The sequence below is a fragment of the Pezoporus flaviventris genome, unplaced genomic scaffold, assembly GCF_033815535.1.
Source record: "Pezoporus flaviventris isolate CSIRO_AGI_PZ_B2104156 unplaced genomic scaffold, CSIRO_AGI_Pfla_v1 ptg000001l, whole genome shotgun sequence".
NCBI classification, from domain to species: domain Eukaryota; kingdom Metazoa; phylum Chordata; class Aves; order Psittaciformes; family Psittacidae; genus Pezoporus; species Pezoporus flaviventris.
The window spans coordinates 47,649,317-47,669,444 of record NW_026892549.1 but is presented as its reverse complement, the minus strand read 5'-3'; the positions used below and the strand labels follow the sequence as shown (position 1 = coordinate 47,669,444).

The window sequence follows — 20,128 nt, the reverse complement described above, 5'->3', positions numbered from 1 at the left end:
AACATTTCAGCACAAGTATTAAACCAGGATCTTCTACTGAGTTAAACCGAGACCCAAGATTTTCCTGGATGTTAGGCACAGCCATTGACAGCTCACACAGACTGCAGCAGGAGCCGAGCACAGCAGAAGCTAAGCTTGGCTTCCTCTGGATCAAAGGGCACAATCCTTTGGCACCACAACGCCAGGTAAAGTGTCTAGATGGACTTTGAAATATGCCAGAAAACGCGAAAGTTTTCAAATTAACTTTTATGTTACATCCCACTCAGCTGGTGTAGAGTGCATTAAATGCTACCATGGAGTGTGTCAGAGCATACTCCATAGAGGACATTTAATGTTAATGTCAGCACTTACAGGGTCACTGGCAATAACAAGTGGTTATCTAAGTGACTGATGACCCAAGCCTCTGGCACAAAGGTTGTTATTTCTTTTGTATTTGTGGTTATTTCCTACTAATAATGCATGTGTTTCTTTCCTCATACATAAAGCCTAAGAAATCTATTAAGATGACAGTATTTGAACAATAGTAAAATACAGTGCAGTTATGAACTATTAAAAAAAAAATTAGTAAGAATTTGAAACTATCTAGCATGTACTCTTAGGGATTTATCATTCTATCCTAAAGGGCTTTATTCCAGGAGAGATTTGGTCCAAATGAATATTAGTGACTTGCGGATGTGCAATGTATGCCTTAGCTAGTATACCAAATCATGAATGAAATCTTGGCAGGGAATATAGGGCACGTATTGGAAGAAGGTTTTCCAGACAATTGTGATTTCAACAGTTATAGTGAATTTATAAAATACTTTAAGAGGCAACATTTCTTCATGGTGCATCCTTGTTATTTTCCATAGATTCAGCACTGCATGCAAAGCATACATTACAAATTATGCATGCTAATGAGCCAGTAGCTTATAAGTAAATGTATGTTCTCTAACAAACATAGACATTATACCTGTGCTTGCAGGCACACAGTTTGCACTATTTGATGTTCCTTAACTTTCTGAAGATCTAAGGTTGTTTCCACAAGAGAATTAAATACCTTTTTCAGTAATAATCCCTCCTTCCCCCCAGCTTTCTGGAGAATTTTGTTGACCTTTTTTGTTTATTCTTGCTGCCAAGCCATAAAACTCACACAGTTAAGGCAGTATTAAGGTGACTTTTGTCATTTTTGTTTCCACAAGAGGCAGCTCCACTGACCCAAGAGCCTCCGAGGCAGTATCACTTCACTCAGGTTAGCATGCGTGGCTGTGCTGCTCGCTGCAGAGAAGACCTCAAGGGCGGGCATTTCGGCATGCTGCCAGCAATGACATCATCCCCCAGCTTACAAGAACCTTGTAAGCTTGGTTTGGGCAGAGCAAATCTGGACAAGTGCCGATGTGCAGTCAGACACAAGAGCAAGGCAGAACACTGTTCCACCACAGGCTCACAGAAGCACAGTACCCTGCATCCCTGCAAACGTGGCTCTGGAGCCCAAGTACACTCACTTGGAGAAGCACATGCCCCTGGTACAGCTCCCAGGAGCCACTTTTTTCTCCTTCTGCATAGGACTGTTTTAACACTCGCACTTTTTAAATTCCTTTTACCCTTGCAGCAACAAGAATTAGCTGGAGGCAACTGGTTACTCACTGACCTCTGATCCCACACGTATAACTGCCTGTGCTTTGCACCCACACCAACCCAGGCCAAGCTGTGGCTGTGCAGGCCCATGGAAGGCCCCGCACCCAGTCCTGTATGGCTGAGGAGTGGAAGGGGTACCTGAGCTGGAGGAGGTCTGCAGAACCTCACCATGCAGGGTGACGTTTGCCAAGGAAATAAGCAGGTTGGCTTTAAAAGCATGCTGTTCGATGATTCTGTTCTAAAAGCATCATGATACATTTAACCAAGTTGACAGAACAGGAAGAAAACAAGAAAACAAACTCAAGGCAAACTGCATTTGATCTGGAAATTATTAATATTTGAGACAATAAAGACAACCTCATTGAATACTATTTGCATAGATTCCCTCCTCGGAGCCAAACCACACTTTAAAGGACTTCATCTTGAAAGAGCACTGCCGAATTGAAACAGAACTACTACCATGACTAGAGGGCTGTGGTGCCAAAAGATGTCAGATTGAACACGAAACAGAATTTTCATTCTTTTGTGTACTCCATAAATATTAACAACTTGACACCCCATAATGAAAGCAAAATGCACTTAAGCACGGGCAGAAAAACCAAACTAGCCAACTATTCTTCTTTTAGGATTACAATTGAAAATTAGTGGTAGGGGTCAGAGTTTTCCAGCATAACTGTAGGTTGGGATTAACTCTATGGACATCCTGAGTGCATAGGAGGAGAATTTAGCCTTGAGTGGTGCTGGAGGATTGCAAACACCATGAAACAGGCACCCTACCCTTCCAGGGCTTTGCTGGATGGAAGCAGCTGCCCAATCCTTAAGTCAGCCAATTGGCCTCAGCCCACACTTAAGGCCATGAACAGAGAGGAGAGGTGCAGCACAGGACTACGGCACTTAGCTGGCCTGCTGAGCACCAGTCCTGAAGGAACCTCACCTGCTGTGGTCCAGAGGCAGAGCGTTACCTCCTCACATCCATGTGATGTACTGACAAAGTTTGCAAGTCACACAGAAAAGAAGAAAACTTCAATTGCTGGGCAAGAAGTGACAGGGAGAGCACAGCAGACAGGATTTGCTGCAATGCATTGCTTCGATTCGTATCAGTTGAGCATTTGCCTACCAATTCTCACTTTGCTCATTTATCTGATAGAAGGCTCTGTAAGTCTATAGCAAAAAAAAAACCAAACCAAAACAAAACCAAACCCCAAAATCTCATAATTTAAATCATAAAAGATTTTTGTCTTGGTGCCCATGCCCATCAAAAACTTTTCTAGGCAAGAACTTCCACCAAGACCTATGACAGAAGAGAAGTTAACAGAGAGGTTCTGAGTATGTAGACTCCACAGGGGTGCATTTGGTTTGGCTCCACAAAATACTTCTATATATGGTTTGGAGAGAGCTGTAAAGGGCAGGAAATTGCCTGTCTGTGCATAAAGTAGTAAATGGTGAAGTATTTTTTTGAATTCTCCCCCCCTCTGCAGACCAGCACAGGCTTTTGCATACACTATCAGGAAAGAAGCATATTTACAAATATTTAGGTGATTGCATAACAGAGTGAAAGACAATTCTAGCACTGAGAAGTGCACAAGTCACAGAAATATAGTTCTGTAGTACCTTGCTGCTCCTCTTATAAATAAAATTAAAAAGCAGAATGTTACTACCATCACATATTTTCTTCCACCAATTTTAGAGCCAGCTTCAGGAACCAAAGTGAGAATTAAAGGGGCAAAGGTGCATCAGGAAATAAAAGTGTTCCTAAGCTGAAATATGTCAACTTTTGACTCCTTCGGGTTTTGCAAGTCTCCCAAGAGCCGTCTATATGCCTGCTCCTTGTTTACCACAGTTTCATTTGCTGTGTCTGAGGCAAGAGGAAACTAACCTTACTGAGGGCCCTGGACACCAAGATGAATAATAGCTTTCCTCAAGGAAAGTTCATATTTGACAGTGAGGGCATGCACAAGGCTTTGCTTGCAAGCTTCTGTTGCAGGGAATCAGGGCCTGCCTGAGCTCAAAGTCGTTAATGCTTCCACATCCTCCTCCAGCACAGGAGGAAAGCACTGTGGAGTCTGTCCTACCATCTCCTACTGAGACACACTGTATTTTCATACTCTGGCAAATACAAACTGCGTGTGTACCGCCTTCAAGGAAGGCTTAGAGCTTTGCAATGCTCTAATCTCTACATTGTTTAGGCAATTTCATTGACCCTTTCTACTCTCCTGGCAGCTGCTTTAGGAGGACATGCAGAAGCAGCTGCTGTAGGAGCATAGGGGTGGTCCTGACAGAAGTAACTCACACCAATGCTTCTGGAAGAGGCACACAAGCCATCTCTTGCACCAGCACCTTTTTTAAAGGTGCCACAAAAATGCTCTGAGCTCCCTTGGTTGCTGTACAACATAATTCCAATGTTTGATCAGTTCCAGGAAGTGCTTTACAAGGCCAACTTACATTTTAGACCCAAAACACCTCCAATAACAATGAGACAGAAAAAGAGCTGTAGAGGTATTTTACTGCCCAGCCAGAAACATGTTCTGGTTAGAAGCTTCTACCTTAACCCCAGCAGCCTACCCAACAGATGTTACTATGCTTCCTGGGGCTCAGGATGACTTGATCCAACTTAAACGTAAAAGTACATGAGAACAATATCAACACATTTATATAAGCGACAAATGTGTGTTTTAAATTAGCTTGTTCCACAAACATAGGCCATTGAACAGCCCCATCTGCACATGGGGAAGGCAGCAATGGCCAGGTGCGTGCGTAGGAGAGGGGAACGATGAAGCAAGGAGGTAAAAACTGGAACAAGTAGCTGAGTGCAATGAGAGGAAAGACAAGGGAAGAGGAAAGAGGACAGAGCTTTTTAGTGCAGCTCAGCAGCACAGTGCTGACCTGTGTCACTGCTGCTGAAACTACTGTGAAGCAGAAGGGTAGTTCCAGGGATCCTGCAATTGCACCGCCACCGAGCTTCACTTTTCAGGGGCTTTCTGCAAGCTGCTGAGCCTAGGTAAGTCTGGCATTCACCCGAGTCTGCCTGGCAGCCCAATGGGATGCCTACAGTGTGACTGCCATACCATTTCACTGGGAACAAACAGGGGCCTGCAAGAGCAGGAAAGGAAGCGGCAGCCTGTTATCCTTGGGGTGGAAAAACCCCTAAGAAAAAAAACACACACCAAACAACAAACACCCCCAAAAACATCTTGGCCCACCTCATTGCCATCTGCTGACATGCAAGTGGAACAGGGATTTACAGTAACCCTGAGAGTGGCCAGAACCACTTTATGAATTTAACTCAAACATCTCATCTGGGTTTGAAAGAGGCTTTTTAAAAACCTACTAAAGCTCAAGCTGAAATTTTAGAGATCCCAAGGCAAAATCCTTGGCTCTGACCAGGAAGCACAGATGGCAAGTGCTCAGGGACAGCAAGACTACAACAAAGCAGGAAACACCTCCTCTTGGAAATGGGAGCTACGTGGAGAGGGAATCCATAAATACTCAGCGCCTGGGGTTTGGTCTGGAGCAACAGCCACAGGTCTCTGTGTCTGTTTAATGATCTTTGTATCATTAAACCTCCTGTTTTCCTAGTTGCAGATACTAGCTGGGCGCTCCCTTGGAAAACCTACGGCATTCCATACCCAAATTTTGAAATTCAATGGACATTGGCCATTTAAGTCCCACAGGGACACAGGAGCATATTCTCAATTTCTGTGCACCTTCACCTTTATGCATGTGCTTAAAATGACTGCATTTTAAGTGTCACTGAAAAGGATGTGTTAAATATGCTTCCACTGGCTTTAGACAATCCCAGCTTTTTACCAGAGGAAACTGAATAAATAAGATTTTAAATAAAAATTACAAAACCTTTTAAATAGACACAGCCAAATCATTCTGTTGAACCTTTTGATATATACTAAACCTACCACATTCTTTTAAAAAATTACAATTTTTCTAATTTAATTTAAACCAGCCACGAAAACAAAGGATTTAACTGCACTGCAGTTAATGATTCCAATAAAAAACCCTAGCTGTTTACATGTTCAACACAGAGAGTTTTCCTGGCCCCTTTTAGCTGTCCATACAATACATTGTTAAGTTAACACTTAATAACACCAGATTAATATATAACAGAGAGAGGGTGTATTGTAGCCTCATTTGCTCCATTTAGCAAGTTCTATTAAATTCTGGTTTTCTCCCTTAGAAGATCATAAATATGCCAGTGCTCACCTTTGAGAATGAAAGTCTAAAGTGCAACTTCATCTGGGCAAATCACTTGGCAAGTAATTTGTGACCCTTGATTTTAAATCACATTAAGAGTACCTATTCTGCTAAATGGGGGACCTGAGGCCAACTGGAGCATGAAGAAGAAGAGCAGGTTAGTTGCCCCTTTCCCCCCACCTCTCTCCCCAAGCCTGTGAACCTACCTGAGAGCCAGGCTGGTCCCACACAAACACTGCTGACCACAAGCTAAAGAAACACTACCTGCAAGTCTTGGCTTTCTCATGAGTATCGCTGTACCAGCTGACATTTAGGGGAGCCTGTCTCTTGCCAGCTTGTGGTGGTGTCTGATGGATGTTACTGCAGCAAGGAGCACTCTGACATACTGAAACTGCTATGAGTTGCTAAAGGATACAACACACCCATGACAGGCTAAAGCGGACTAATAACAACCTCCCCGTTCTCCACCGTTGGAAGGGGGCAGCAGAAAACTCCAAAACAGAGTTTGCAGCAGGGATTTTTGGAAAAGATATGTAAAGAAGACCACAGCTCAGGTTCCTGGGGAAGCCCAAGAACCCTCAATATAGGAGGGGGGGACTTGCCTTTGTAACAGAAGTATCTTTGTTCAACAGCAGCCCAAAGGTCGGTGCAGGAAGCCAGGTGCCCAGTGGGAAGACTTACAGAGTGACCCAAGAGTACCTGTGCTGGAGGGAGTGAAGGAGCACATCCAGCATCCACATACAGAACTAGCTCATAATCATCAAGATGGATACAGGGAGACTTCACCAGTCACCACTGTTTGTTACCATCCTTTTAACCACCTCCTTAGTCTGTATTGACTTCCCTTATCCCCTCCCTAAACCAGAAAGGCTGTTGAGCTGGATGCTGCTACACCTGCACTGCAGATATGTCCCCCAGCCCCTGTGCTCACCCAGAAATCACAGTGCAGCTGATTATGTCCACCCTGCTCTGAGCAAGTGGCACTGCCTCCCTGACTCAGTGCAAGATTTGTGCTAGAGTTAACTTGGGAGCAGCTATGAATTTAGGTTCCCTGCTTTTTATGGGTCTGCAGGGGTAACAGTAGCTTATACTTTAGTACAGTCTAACCACTAGTTCTCTTGCTGATGCACTTGGTCCTTAAGATTTAAGGAAGGCCTGTGTTACAGGAACAGGAAAACCAAAACAAGTGTAGGAGAAAAATACATTCTGGCTAGAACTTCAGCAGGGATATGGTTCTCTTGTTAATGACTGCAAATATATGAAAGAACTATAAATAAAGCTACAAATATGTCAAGGTGTGATTAGCAATGAGAAAGCAGAACTCCTGCTCGTGCGTTTCTGCAGTGCTGACCAACACTCAGGATTTTGAAAGCAGTATGTGGAGCGTGCATCTTAGCTCCACCACTGGTGTCCAAACTCTTTCAAAGGACATTCTTTTGGGTTTTTGCCAATCACTTAGTGCTTTGTACTCTTATCTTAACCCCCACAGAAATTAGGCATTCCTAGCCATGAAGATTAGTTCAGGTTCAGCTCTAGCATGTATACATTTTTGCCAGTTGTTATATGTAATGTACTATATATTCTAGTATAATGTAATAAATTACAGCAATTTAGCAGTAATAGAGTATGCATTTTTACACAATATTATAATAAACACAAATTAAGAGAGAGTTTCTAGGCACATCTTCTTTCTAAATCACAAACATAGTTGTGATACTTTGTAAATTATGTGAATTAATACAGTTGCAACATTACCAGAGCTCTCTGGCCTCATACTGATATTTGGCGAGAAGAACCTGAAACTTCCCTGCGTTAGGAAGACCACAGAAAGCTTCTATGTCCTTTACTTCCAGGTGGCTGTACTAAAAGTGCCAAGTACAATTGAGCATCCACTGATGAGCAGCTACCTAAAACAGAGGAATACAGAACACTTCCAGGCCTCATTCTCCACCACCAAGTTGCACTTGGAAGAGATGGGGAATGTCTGCACTGTGCAATTCAGTGCAGGGCAGATACCCAAGACCACTGGGGACCTGAAACAGTGCTGCCACTACAGCAGGGTGCTCTGCCCAGGATAATTAGTTGGTCTACAAAGATCTAGGACAGCTCAGCTGCTCCCAGGGTGAGCACCCACCTGCAGCGAGCTGTTCTGTGCATCCGTTCAAATGCCAGGCTCCCAGCTTCCCTACAGGTCACCTGGACTGTAGCATGCACAAAACAAAAGCACACAGCCGCCAAGCTTTTCACAATTGCATGTTCTCCTTTCAGAGGGCTTTACCAGTTACACTGGGTTTGGCTAGTTAATTTTCTTCATAGTAACTTGTATCATGCTATGTTTTAGATCTGTGGTGAAAATGGCGTTTTCACTCCTAGATGCCCATGTTGAGGCACCATATCATATCTCATCTTGTGTAGCCCAAATGAGTGACAATACACACCACAGGTAATCACATTGTCTAGAGCATCTGCATTTGAGGCAAGAGGAGCTGAGCCCAGATGGGTCAGTTCCCAGCTGCAAGGGCACTCTTACAACTTGAAGCAGCCAACTTTTATTCAACTGCATGGAAAAGATTTGTGGAGAAAGAACCAAAATGCAGTGGAAGCTGCAACAGCTGCAGAGGCTGGTGACTGGAACATTCCCTTATGTAGATGGAAAACATAAGACTCAATTCTTTCAGCCTGAGCTCTGTACTCTTCGTGGTTGACATTCCCATGAAAGAGCTCATTGTCAAATACAACATTAGCTGCTCAAAATACACACCTTGCCTGTATGTTATTTCTCCCAACACATTTGTTCTTCTGCAGCTGCTTCCAGTTCCACTGCCTAGGTACCAAGTCAAGTCATCTAAAAGGAGGAAGGCAGAGATTCATGCTTTAAGAGATTAGTGGATTTTCCCCCATCTCTGTACTGTTCTCCCCATATTTCTGTAAGGCTGGAAATGCCTTGTCCTACCTTGGCATTTCCACCCTTTATACAGTGTTCAGCCAACTCTTCTGTACAGCCCTGCCAATTAATTAGCAGCTGCACTACAACATGGATGATGGTGGTGGATGTCTTACAGCTGTGCCAGCAGAACGTGGGCTGCAGTACACCACTAGCTGGTAAGCAGCACATGAAATACCTGATACCAGGAGAAGGGCATTGGACAAGGCCACTGCTCGAGTTGAGCCCTGCTTAGGGAAAAATCAGAACAAGTTTCTCACCATGACATCTTTAGGAGGGTGGCAAGGTGGGCAATGCCAGGCTGGTGGCCAGCTGCAACAGCCCTGGGTGGTGTTTCCCTTTCCCCAGTTCTAATGTGGGAAGCATTGCCAGCAACGGGCATGAAAAGTTTTCCTGGTAGACCAGAAGCTTGTTGCATTTTGCAAATTAGCTTGATCTTACCCGAGGAAACATGCAAGAGTCCCTTATAATGTTTCTAATGGCTGCTAAGCCTCGGAGCTAGCATAAAGTAATGGCTTTCAGGCTGTTTATTGCTCCCTGCCACCCCAAAACCTGTCTACCTTTTGCTAACAGTAACCTTATGTTTAGAGAGGCATTTGCAGTTTATTGTACCATTATTTTATGTAAGCTCCAGCTACTATTTGCTATGGACTCAGAAGGTGTCTCTGAAAGCATTTCTGTTTACTTCCCTTTCCAAATAGTAGCAATCCTAAATTTTCTGCATTTGGCCACACATAATGTGTGTCTGAGGAAAAGAGACCAAATCCTGAGGTACAACACAGTAACTATACATTTAGTTACCGGTGGAAATTACATATTAACAGCTGTTAATAATATACTTGAATAGCTAATTCTGAAGCTTCTCTCTCTTTTCTTGGTTTTCAGCTCAGTCCATACAGCCCTAGGCAGTTGTGAGCTGCTTCCAAAAGGATCCACAAAAGATCATCTCAGAAAAGTAAACATGTCAAATTTCAGTCTCCAGAAAAAGGAGAAAAGCCAGTGCTCCATATTAATAAAGAGAGCTGAGTCTGTATAATCAGGGCTCATATCACATATTACTATGCATGCTAAACCTACTGTTTATGTTATAGATGTACCAAAAGCCTGTAGTTCTGGCCACTGCACATTTGGAGGTATATGGGTTTAGACTTTAAGCAGTTTTAGAACAAAGCTAATCTCACTCTGGAGCTAAAAAAAAAAATTAATATAAGCAAGACTTTCTCATATCAGAAATCCTTCACATGTTTGTTATTACATGAATCCTCCAGAATATTTTCTAGCAGAAATACTTGGCACAGTAAGAAAGTTCCTATGTATTTGTTCAGTTAAAAGAAATAAAATCAAATTAAGATTGCAAGGCTAGTGATGCAGTCATACCCCTGGATATAACCCGAGACTCAGACAAACCAGTAGTGGGAGGATCATTTATACTTAGCGACTAGGCTGTCAGCGTGAAACCTCAAGTGGGTTGTAAGTGTAGGGTTGACTGTCTTTGGGTTTTTTATATTTGCTGATTCAGCTCTGACGATCAAGGGATGTTGTTCAATTTGTCTAAGCAGACTAAATCAACTGATTTCATATTTATTTCAGTTTTGTTTGCCTTATCTCAATCTATTTGGCTGATAACCAGGCCTGGCAAGAAGCACCGGCATTTTCTTTAATGATCACCTTCTCCAAATATGATCTCACTCATCTTCAACACCCTTGAAAGTAAATATGCACAAAACCAGACATACACAAAAAGACCCCAACTATGACCATTAAGAGTAGAAAATCCTTTGTATGCCACACAAAACCAGAACTAAAGGCTCTTGGTCCACAGGAGGTGCCTGGTGTCAATTGCCAAATGCACTGCCAAACAGATCAGTAATTTTGGGGTTTATTTGCTTTGGAAGTTTTTGAAGTGTTCGTCAAGCAGCAAAACACCTCACACCATGTTTCCTTCAAGCCTGGCCATATGCCTCATGTTGACCTTGCCCACAGTTGCTGGTCGTTATTAATCAGAAACAGCTCCTCTCTCTTTTCCCCGTCCTTCAAAACCCTTGTCTTTAAGTGGGTTTGGTGCCATTTTCAGAGGGCCAGTCCAAGAAACTGAGAACTAGAAATTTTCTGGTTTCCTTTCTTTTTTTGTTAAGGTGTAGTTTGTAGGCAGTCAGAAGTGACATCACTTTTCTAACATATGTTCCTAACCATAGGTGGTGGGAATTCCAAAGCACACTCAGGACTGGTCTTCTCTCTTTTCACACTTAATCAATAGTAAGACTTCAATTGATCCTAATTGAAACTGAATTTGGTAAGCACTGGGGAAGCCTCACTCAAAGTAGAATAATTGAGGAGTCAGACGAAAGCAACAGCCTCCTGGATTTCAGGATTAAAAGCAACACAGGACTCTTAATCTTTCTCCTCTTTGCCCATTTATGACCAGCATTGCCTGGGCTCCTCAGACAGATAGTATCCATCTCTGCAGAGCAAACATAGTCAGGGGCTACAGAAGTCCAATTGCCTGCATAAGCCCTCCTGCTTTCCAAAGGCTCTCTCACCTTCCTACACAGTATGAAAAAATAATAATAATCAGGCACTGTTTTGATAGAGACAAAGTGGTTGTTCAAATAGTTCTGCTAATTTCACAAAGATGCGTGATAATGCTTCACATATGGCTCTGTGCCTTTTAATAACAGAAATTGAACACACATTTCAAGACACAAGTTTTGTTGATATGCTGCTGATAGTCCAGAGTAACTGTTTGCCTTGTGGTTTTAATTATTCTAAAGACAGCCCAGGGATCATTTACCCAGAGCTAATGGGTTTATGGGCTCTTTAAGAAGCATGATAAGCCCACAGATGTGGCAGTGAATGGCATGCAGGTCAGAGCTACCACAGGGGCCAGTAGTCTTGGAAGATGAGAAGGTCATAGGGAAGGATTTATACTGTAGCCTCAGGCCTCTTAATTATCACATGGCCGTTAGGATAGTTGTGCTCTGTGTAAACATCTCTGTTTTCTCTGGAGGGGACTCTGATCTCGAGGGCACAGTCCCAAGAGGCAGTTCCTGGCTTCACAACGCTGTACCCAAGGATAGGGCTGGACCACTCATGCCAGAGAGCAGGCCCTGAGGGTCAATCTCCTTGTTCCCTCCTCAAAGGGCCTGGCACTTATCCATGGTAGTCATCCACACCTGCGCAAGCCAGTCTCCCATACAGCCAAAATACATCAGGAGACCACAGCTGTTCTGCTGTCCCTATGCACATGCCTACCTTGCCAAAACCCCATGCCAACCCTGGGCCTGTTTGAGCTGGGATAGAAGCTGGACAGCTGGAAAAGGACAGGCTGCAACTAGTTATACCAGCTAAAATGACAACATTTGGCTGCTAAAATAGATTCTGGTTGCCATTAAGCCCTGTGCCAGGAGTTAGGCCAAGATGGTGATAACACTGTACCATCAATAGTGTTAGGGAGTGCGGGGAAAAGGGGCTTTATCTTGTGTTTATGAACAGGGACCATACCTAGGCCTCTCCATAGCAAGGGAGAGCCTTCCCATGGCTGCAACTTCTCCGAACAGCAAATATGGGGGGTCTGAAACTACATCAGGATATTGTAGGCCCAACTCCCTCTTAACACTGATCTAACACAAAGTCAGTGGTGCTATTCCTGGATCACACCAATATAAGGTGGGTAGGAATCTGGTCCCTTCTGTACAGGCTGTGTTACACAATATTCAGCATAATTTCTTTTAGAACACTACCTGTTAATCATTCTAGACAGTGACTCATTTTAGGAATTAAATATAACCAACTCATTGTATAAACGAAACATCTTGAAGCTAGAAGATGATTTTATCCAGAAAATGAAAAGTACAGACAGAGTACGCAAGAAGCCCTAAGAAGTAGAAGCCAACAGTGTCTTAGGTTTAAGAGTTTACAACAGATCTAGAGTGTTTGAAAATGCAACAGGGTGTTTCCCTCTGCACTGGTGGAAAGTAGGAGGCCAGCAGCCTCACAGACACCAACACAACCAGCCCCCTTGTCAGGGGCTGCAGAACCATGCCTCCCAGTTCTGCAAAGAAATTTGCCGTTCACGTGGACTTTCAGAAAGGGATAAGGACTGCCACATTAGAAGTGTCTCCTTCTTTGCGAGAGACCCTATCAATTTTGCAGAGGTTTTGAGCCCATTATCACATTACAGGTAGACAGTTGTCATAAAGCATTAGATCTAAGCAAGGCTGACAGAATAACTGCAGGCTAGCTCCAGGCTTGGCAGTCTGTGCAGCACCTGCAAGCTCAGGACCAGTGTGCTCCATGAAGAGACAAGCTGGTGTAATCTGCTGTGAATCACTTTGAATTGCTGCCCTTAATTGACAGTGCACTCAAGACCTGGCCTGCTATAAAGCACTGGTATACACATGCTCTTGCCAGGAACCTGCTTGCCCTTAGATGAGCAACAGCTTGAGTGCCACCTTTTTTTACTAGAGTAAGAACTCTGTATTTTGCTCTGCTCTTTCGTTACTGCACGCTCACCATCATCAGAAGAATAAATAAGAAAGTTTCTCCTGGGAGTGTGGAGGTTTTACAGGTGTTTGTGGGGAAAGCAGTCAATATGCTGCTACCCTGGGGGAAAGGAGAGGACACACACTTCAGATAAAGTCATGAAAGCCCAGACCCTGGAGAAGCACACAACCAGCATCAAAGTGGTATGGAATAAGGCTCTCTGAGCAAAATGGCAACAGCATTCTGGCATCCTGACACATCATTCAGGTTTCTCAATATCTTTTCTTACGGAGTATGCGTGGGAAAAGACATCCAGATGATACGGACAGCAGAGGACAGAAGTCATGATTGTCATCCTTGCACTCCAACATGAACCTAATTCTGTTCTCTCCAAGCCAGCAGGCATTTGCCAGATATTTCAACAGGCAGATGCCAAAACTTCCTTGGCCAGGTGAGGAGGATTCCTCTTTTATCTACTGCTGTCTCAAGTCGCCTCCTAAACAAACTCTCACCTCCTTCTGTCCAAAGCTGGGACACCTCCTTTGGCTTCAAGTTTGTTGTTCTCATTGATGCCAAAATCTTAATGGACTTTTAGATCCAAATTCTTATTTATGCTGTGCTGGAAGCATCAAGAAACTGAAAATGAAAGTGCTCAAATGCCTAGCTCCTGTGGTACCAATACAGGATGTAGAGATGCCAGAAAACAAAGGGGATTCAGGCCTTAGAGGCCCTTTAGAAGTCTCAGTTTTTTAATTAAACATCAAAAAACCTTTGCTGAAAAGATTAGGGGGCAACATTCAGAGCATGCTGGGGGGACATTCTGGCTGCTGAGCCAAGTCCCTTCTCTGCCACAGATGCAATTGTTTGCTTCCTGGTGCGAAGCCAGCTGAAAGAAAAACCATAAAGAGATCACATGGTTGAAAGGAGCAGTTTCCATGACCAGACAAACCCTTCTCCTTATTCTTTTAAAGTCTGAGGGGCCCAGACTACAGTACCTGGCCAGACTGACAGCTCAGAGCCACAGGATTTACCCAGGACTACACGCTGCATCCTGCACCAGCTCTGCCTTCTTCAGCATCCCCAGGGACCAGTCCAACCTCTTCGGTGTTTGCTTAGCCCCGCATGTTCCTTTCAAGGGCTGATTTGTAAGAGGGACCACCAGCAAAAAAAATGTCAGATCTGGTTTACGACTTGGTTTGAAGGCATTTAGATAGAGGAATAATTGCACAGGGATGTGGTTTACTCTGGAGAAATAAAGGCTGTGTTTAAATGTCTGAAATTCCTGGTGACTCTAATAATTGCAACCTCTGCCTCAATAAAATGCACAAATAATGTTATTGAAACATTTCCAATCAAAAGGTATTATTTTTGGTTTAAAACAGATGCAGTAGTCAGTATTTAAAAGGAAGACGTCTGGGCGGGCTTACCTCTATTTCAAGGGAAAACTACTGGAACATTGGTTCAGTCTCTCTTTCTCTGTTTTTATAGCCAACTTATTACAACATTAAAACCTTCATACAGTTCCTCTGTTACTTTTTCTAACCAACTGGAGAGTAGCTCTACAGTCATGAACTGAAGAGGTTTTATTGCATTAAGGTGTATTTAAGAGCTTGACCTGGTAAGCCACCACATCCCTGGAGAAGCTCTATCTCTGCAGTAGCTGAGCACCCTCAGTATTGTGCCATGTCAGCTTAACAGGCACCAGCATTGCTCCAAGCATGGCTATTGCACCAGTCTAGCAGGCAACAAATGAATTTAGAAACTTAGGTGCCCCCTGCCAGTTTTCACTTGGAGGATCACAGGGCTACATGACAATGGCTTGTAGGTTCAAGACTGTATTTTCAGTGGCATCTTGACACTTCAAGATACACCAGACACCTACCAGTAAGACTTAGAAGGTTCAAGCTTGTAAAGTGCCCACCTGCAGCTTTAAATGCTTAAATAGCAAGTGCCTCTCTCTCTTCTGAAAAGGGAACTCAGGATCCTCAGCACTCTTGGAATTTTGCCTTGAGCTCTCTGCTGACCTGCATTGCTCACATGAGCAAAATCAGATGCATCTCACAGAAGCTGGCAGAAATTGGGCCAGTGTTTCATGATTCATGTGCCTATAGGATTAGCTATAATTAGTGTCTTCAAGTAAGACAATAACTGTATCATGCTATTGCACTCCATGGATGCAGTATCAGCACATATGGAAGACATTTATTACTATAAATATTCGGGCACTTGATAGTTATCCAAAAATACAAAATCAGGTTAATCATTCTATCCTACAATCCCTGGCAAGAGATTTGAACTCAGGTTTTTCTGGCTCAGCTTAAGGTTTTACATATATGATCACTTCTGCCAGCTGGCAGAACTAAAATCTTAGGCTGAAGTAGTTCTCCAGCAGCCAAATCTATCTGCACAGTAACATTAAAGAGCTTGGCTTTTTGCAAGCCATTCACTACCTAAAGATATCTTGCTGCTGCATATAGCTATGAAAGTTTATGTAGAACAGGTAGAAGAATTACTTTTCAGAGTTAATAATTAACGTCTCTCAGGGGAATAACCAACTGAGGCTACTGTCTTATTTCCAAAGGTTGCCCATACATGCTGCCCACACATTATACATGGGTAGCTATGCTGTTCCCACATGCATATGTGTTAAGTTGTTTCCAAAAAATAAGCTGGAAGAGGAAACCTCTAAATGCTAGCTAGAATGCATAGCTAATCATCAGAGCCGAGGCATGGCAGAATAAACTAACAAACCTCCCGTCAAAAAGCTGTTCAGCAACATCAGCACCAGTGGTTATTCGACTTCCAGTAACACAGCACACCATCCTTGGACTCATCAGCTCTCCCACAAATGCAATAAAATTCAATGGCCATTTTATGATCTCCTATTAGGTGTCATAAAACCACAAGACCCATGTATTACTTCCCAGCCCTGCTTTTTAAGGGAAACTGGTGGAGTTCAGTGCACACAGGTCCATGATTTGTGAATTTACAGCAAGTACAGTCACACTCTCAGTCCCTGGATCTGTCTCAGCCCACCTGCACCGTTACGCATGTATACAAGATGAAAACATTTCTCAGATACCAAATATTCAGAGGCCTGGCCATGGCTCATGAGCCCAGTCGCAGCTCCAGGTTTGGTAACAGGACAGCTACTTTCTCTGGACAGAGTCAGAGCCAAAAAAATACACTAATGGATCAGTGCCAGCCCAGCACAGATGCACCCCAGGCACCCCTGCAGTGAGGTTCTGAAACTGTAAGGCTCTGCAGAGCCAGACCAGGACTCTGCAGATCCAGCACACAGTTAAAGCCTCCATCAGGAGCCAAGCTGGCTCTTTGCGGAGGCTCTGTAACACATCTGTACCCCAGCCTTCAATGCATCCCAGAGTGGATATACTACCTAGGTTATTGCACCACTCATCAGCTTATGACCAACTGATGGGAAACAGAAAAGCTGGTGGGATCTTGTTACAAAAGATTACAAAAGAGAGCAGCATCTAGTAGGTGAACACAGCAATGCTGATGCCATCTGGGACGGGAATTCCCCCAATCACATATAACTGCTCAAGTGTTAGGCTTTAAAACAATTTTTACTTCTTTTCCCCAAGTAGCATTGACTTAACATCCCTGAAGAACAAAACTTTCCCACACCACCACAGTACAGGTCCCAGGTACATGAAACATTCCACCTTTGAGCCATGTGCAAAAAAGCTGAAGCGGGTAGAACACATACGAGGTTTTTGCAGTACATAACATAGGGCCTCACATTCTTCCCCTTCACTTGGAAACTTCAGGTAACTCAAATCGAGGAGTTTCAAGCTTTCCCTTCCTAACCTTCACCTACTCCGCAGCTTACAAACGCACCACCACCTCACACACTTGCTCAGGGAGCATCCAGACTCTTCCTCCTTACCCTGACTACTTCCAGGATGAACGCACCAGCACATTCCTCTTCTGCTGCCATTCCTGCTCCTCTATCAAATTGCTGTAGTTAGCCCACTCTTCCCTGCTTACTCTTCCAGGTCAGCACATAACCACAGGCTCCTTACCCGAGACCACCTCTTTCTTTTACTGTACATGACAGTCTCCTCCAGATTCCTTCACTGTCTGCTACTTGAAAAAAAGCCCTCTTGACCCTGGCAGGAAAGCAGTAGGCTGAGCCAGTTAAACCCCCTCACGAAACACACCTTGAGGCATTTAAGCAGGTGGCCCCATTCCACACCCCTACCCAGGTTAGATCTTGGAGCTGAGTGAACCCTGCTCTGGGCTGGTAGCTGCTGCCCTAAACCACCTTTACCTCACAGTTCAAGGAATGTGCTTCTCCCTGCAGACCTTTCCACTGTGTTTTGGGCAGTAGGACAAAATAACCATGGCAATACATTACTAGTGCCTTGGTTCAGTTTGGAAGGCTGGATCACCATCTGGATACTGCAGTGGTTGACATACCCATTTACATGGCCATATATGTAGTATGTAATGTGTATATACCTGTATATGCATGTATATACAAGCATTTACCAGACAATACACTATGTTTATCCATAGAACCTTAACTAACATTGCATCAAAAGAAAAGAAACAATTTGCAGAGGGTGAGTGCCTGTTAATCATAAGCTAAAGGGGAAAGGAAAAATTTTAAGTGAGATATAAAGGGAGGAAGTGACTCAGTGGGTGGGAGGGAGGGGACAAGCATTCCAGACAGATGGGACATGAATAACTTTTCCATCTCCCTCTCTCTCTTCTCTCCCAAGTCTTGCAGGAACTGCTGTGTTGAAATAGTCAGTCATTAACTATTTGATGAGGTTTTAAAATCTGAACTGAATTCTCTGAATGTAACCAACTATTATTACAGGGTCTGCATCACAGCAATGCAAGTGTTGGAGCCCTTTGGCAAGCCATAGTGGTGAAGGCAGGCCTGAGCACCCTGTAGGAAAAGCCACTAAATGGCATCAGTTGTTTAGCTGTGCATAGCCTTGGTAATGCTGCAGGAATCAGAGCAGTGGTGATTAGTGAGTGTGCAGACCAACTGTGACCAAGCAACAGGGCATCCATCCGCACAGCCAGCACAAAAGCTGACATTCAGGCTCTGCTGGCATTGCTCAGCCTGCAGGAGAATCAGGGCCCAGTATGCACTGGGCGAAGGTCACGCTGAAGGAAATAACTGTGGTCTTCCAAAAACCTTCTTGCTTTGGCTGTCCTCCTGCGCTGCAGTCCCTGGGGTAGATTCTTCCACCAAACATCATCCACCTTTCCAGAAGGCTGGGGCGCAAGCAAAAATGCCCTTTGGTGCTAGTTCAAGGGCAGGATTCAGACCACAAGTGCCAATAAGTTCCCCTGCTGCCCATGGGGAATCTCTCCTGCGCAGTCCACCTTATGCTACACAAACAGGCTCTGAAAAAAACCCGAATGAAGTATTTCCCTTTCTGAATGCCAAAGGCTAATTGACCAGCATGAGACCTGCTGAACTTGGTGGAACCAGGGTGGATATAATCACTCAGGAGAGCCAATAACCAATTAGCTGAATGGCTTCAGCAGTTTTGAGGTCTGCCTCTTTATTCAGGAGCAAAATAAAGATCAATTTCTTAATAAGCTTTGTAATATCTGCTATTCCTTCCTTCTCATTATTATTATTAGCAGCAGTGTTTTGTGCATGTAATGAAAGAGTAAGACAAGGGCTGGAAGAGCCTGAATGGTAGAGAAGGAGTAAGCAAAGTGTCAACCCAAAACACCATATATGCATATGCATACACATACACATATAAAACAGGAAGGCTGTACAAATTATCTACAGCACAGGTACAGCAGGTCATGAGGGGTTTCTTACCACAAAGTAAGAGCCTACCCCTGCTGGTAACTTTTACCTATTTATCAGAGGTTTGGCACAAAGAAAAGCCACACCTAGTGTGGCAGTATCAAGCCTGGCCTGGCCTCTCCAGTGCTGCTGCAATGGCCATGGGCTCACTGTAGCCCATGGGCTCAGCCAGTTGCTTCCATCAGGCTGAGACCAGTAGGGGCCAGTTGGTAACCAGGCATGGTAACCAGAGCACAGCTGCTCACTGGCCCTGCTGCCGTGGCAGCGCATGGCAGACAGGGCATAAGTACACTGACCCTTCTGCCACTGAGCACACTGACCTCTGGCTGAGGCTGAGGTAATCTGCCACTGCTGCATCCATCAGAACCCCAAGAGATATGCTCCTCAAATCCCATCATTGCATTGCCCTGTAGTTCCCCTATGTGTTTTGCTTTTGAAATTGCAGGTTCCTACTCTCCCTGCAGCTACATCAGTTGAAATCACATTCCCTTTGTCAGAGAGCCTTCAGCACTCTTTGCTGTCTCCTTTCTTGCAGTAAGGCAAGAAACAGCAGAGCAATGTACAGATTCCTCCCTGCCTCCCAATTCCTCTGTTTCTCCTTCCCTGAAATCAGGGCTACTTGGAGCTAACAACCTCACCCATGAAGACACAAACAGCATTGTCTACATTTTTCAGCATCTCCCCCATACACCATCACGTGTTGTCGGGCAGCCTTCTTGTGCAAGTGTGTTTCCCTTTTGAATACAGGACTCTGTGTGGCCCAGAGAAAGCCTCCTCCACAACAGCAGCAGCAAGACTGCCTTCCTTTCTCCTGTGTGCGTTTTAGCTGAGAGTGTTTTACCAGACTGCGCAAGCAAAACATTGCAGAAGTCATCTCTAAAGGAGAAACTGAGCTCAAGAGGAAGGGTTAGGGTTTTTTTAAGGAGCTGTAGCTGGATAATTGTCCAAGACAGACTGGCTTGTTGACTCTCTCACAGCAAAAGGCACAGGGCTGTTTAATTGATTTTAGCCTGTAACTAAACATATACTTCTTTCAATATAATGAACAGCGATGCTACAATAGTGCTCTC

The 20,128-nt window shown here is 44.1% G+C and overlaps 1 long non-coding RNA gene across 1 annotated transcript in view; it reads right to left on the bottom strand.

Moving 5' to 3' along the window:
- The window catches only part of LOC133270997 (uncharacterized), a 45,957-nt gene extending 28,214 nt beyond the window's left edge, over positions 1–17,743 (bottom strand). Inside the window, exons 1-2 of the long non-coding RNA XR_009743984.1 lie at positions 17,160–17,743; positions 4,633–4,707 (exon numbers count right to left, since the gene is read on the bottom strand). This is a non-coding gene — a long non-coding RNA (uncharacterized LOC133270997). The remainder of the gene's footprint in view (positions 1–4,632; positions 4,708–17,159) is intronic.
- Positions 17,744–20,128: the final 2,385 nt, after the last annotated feature.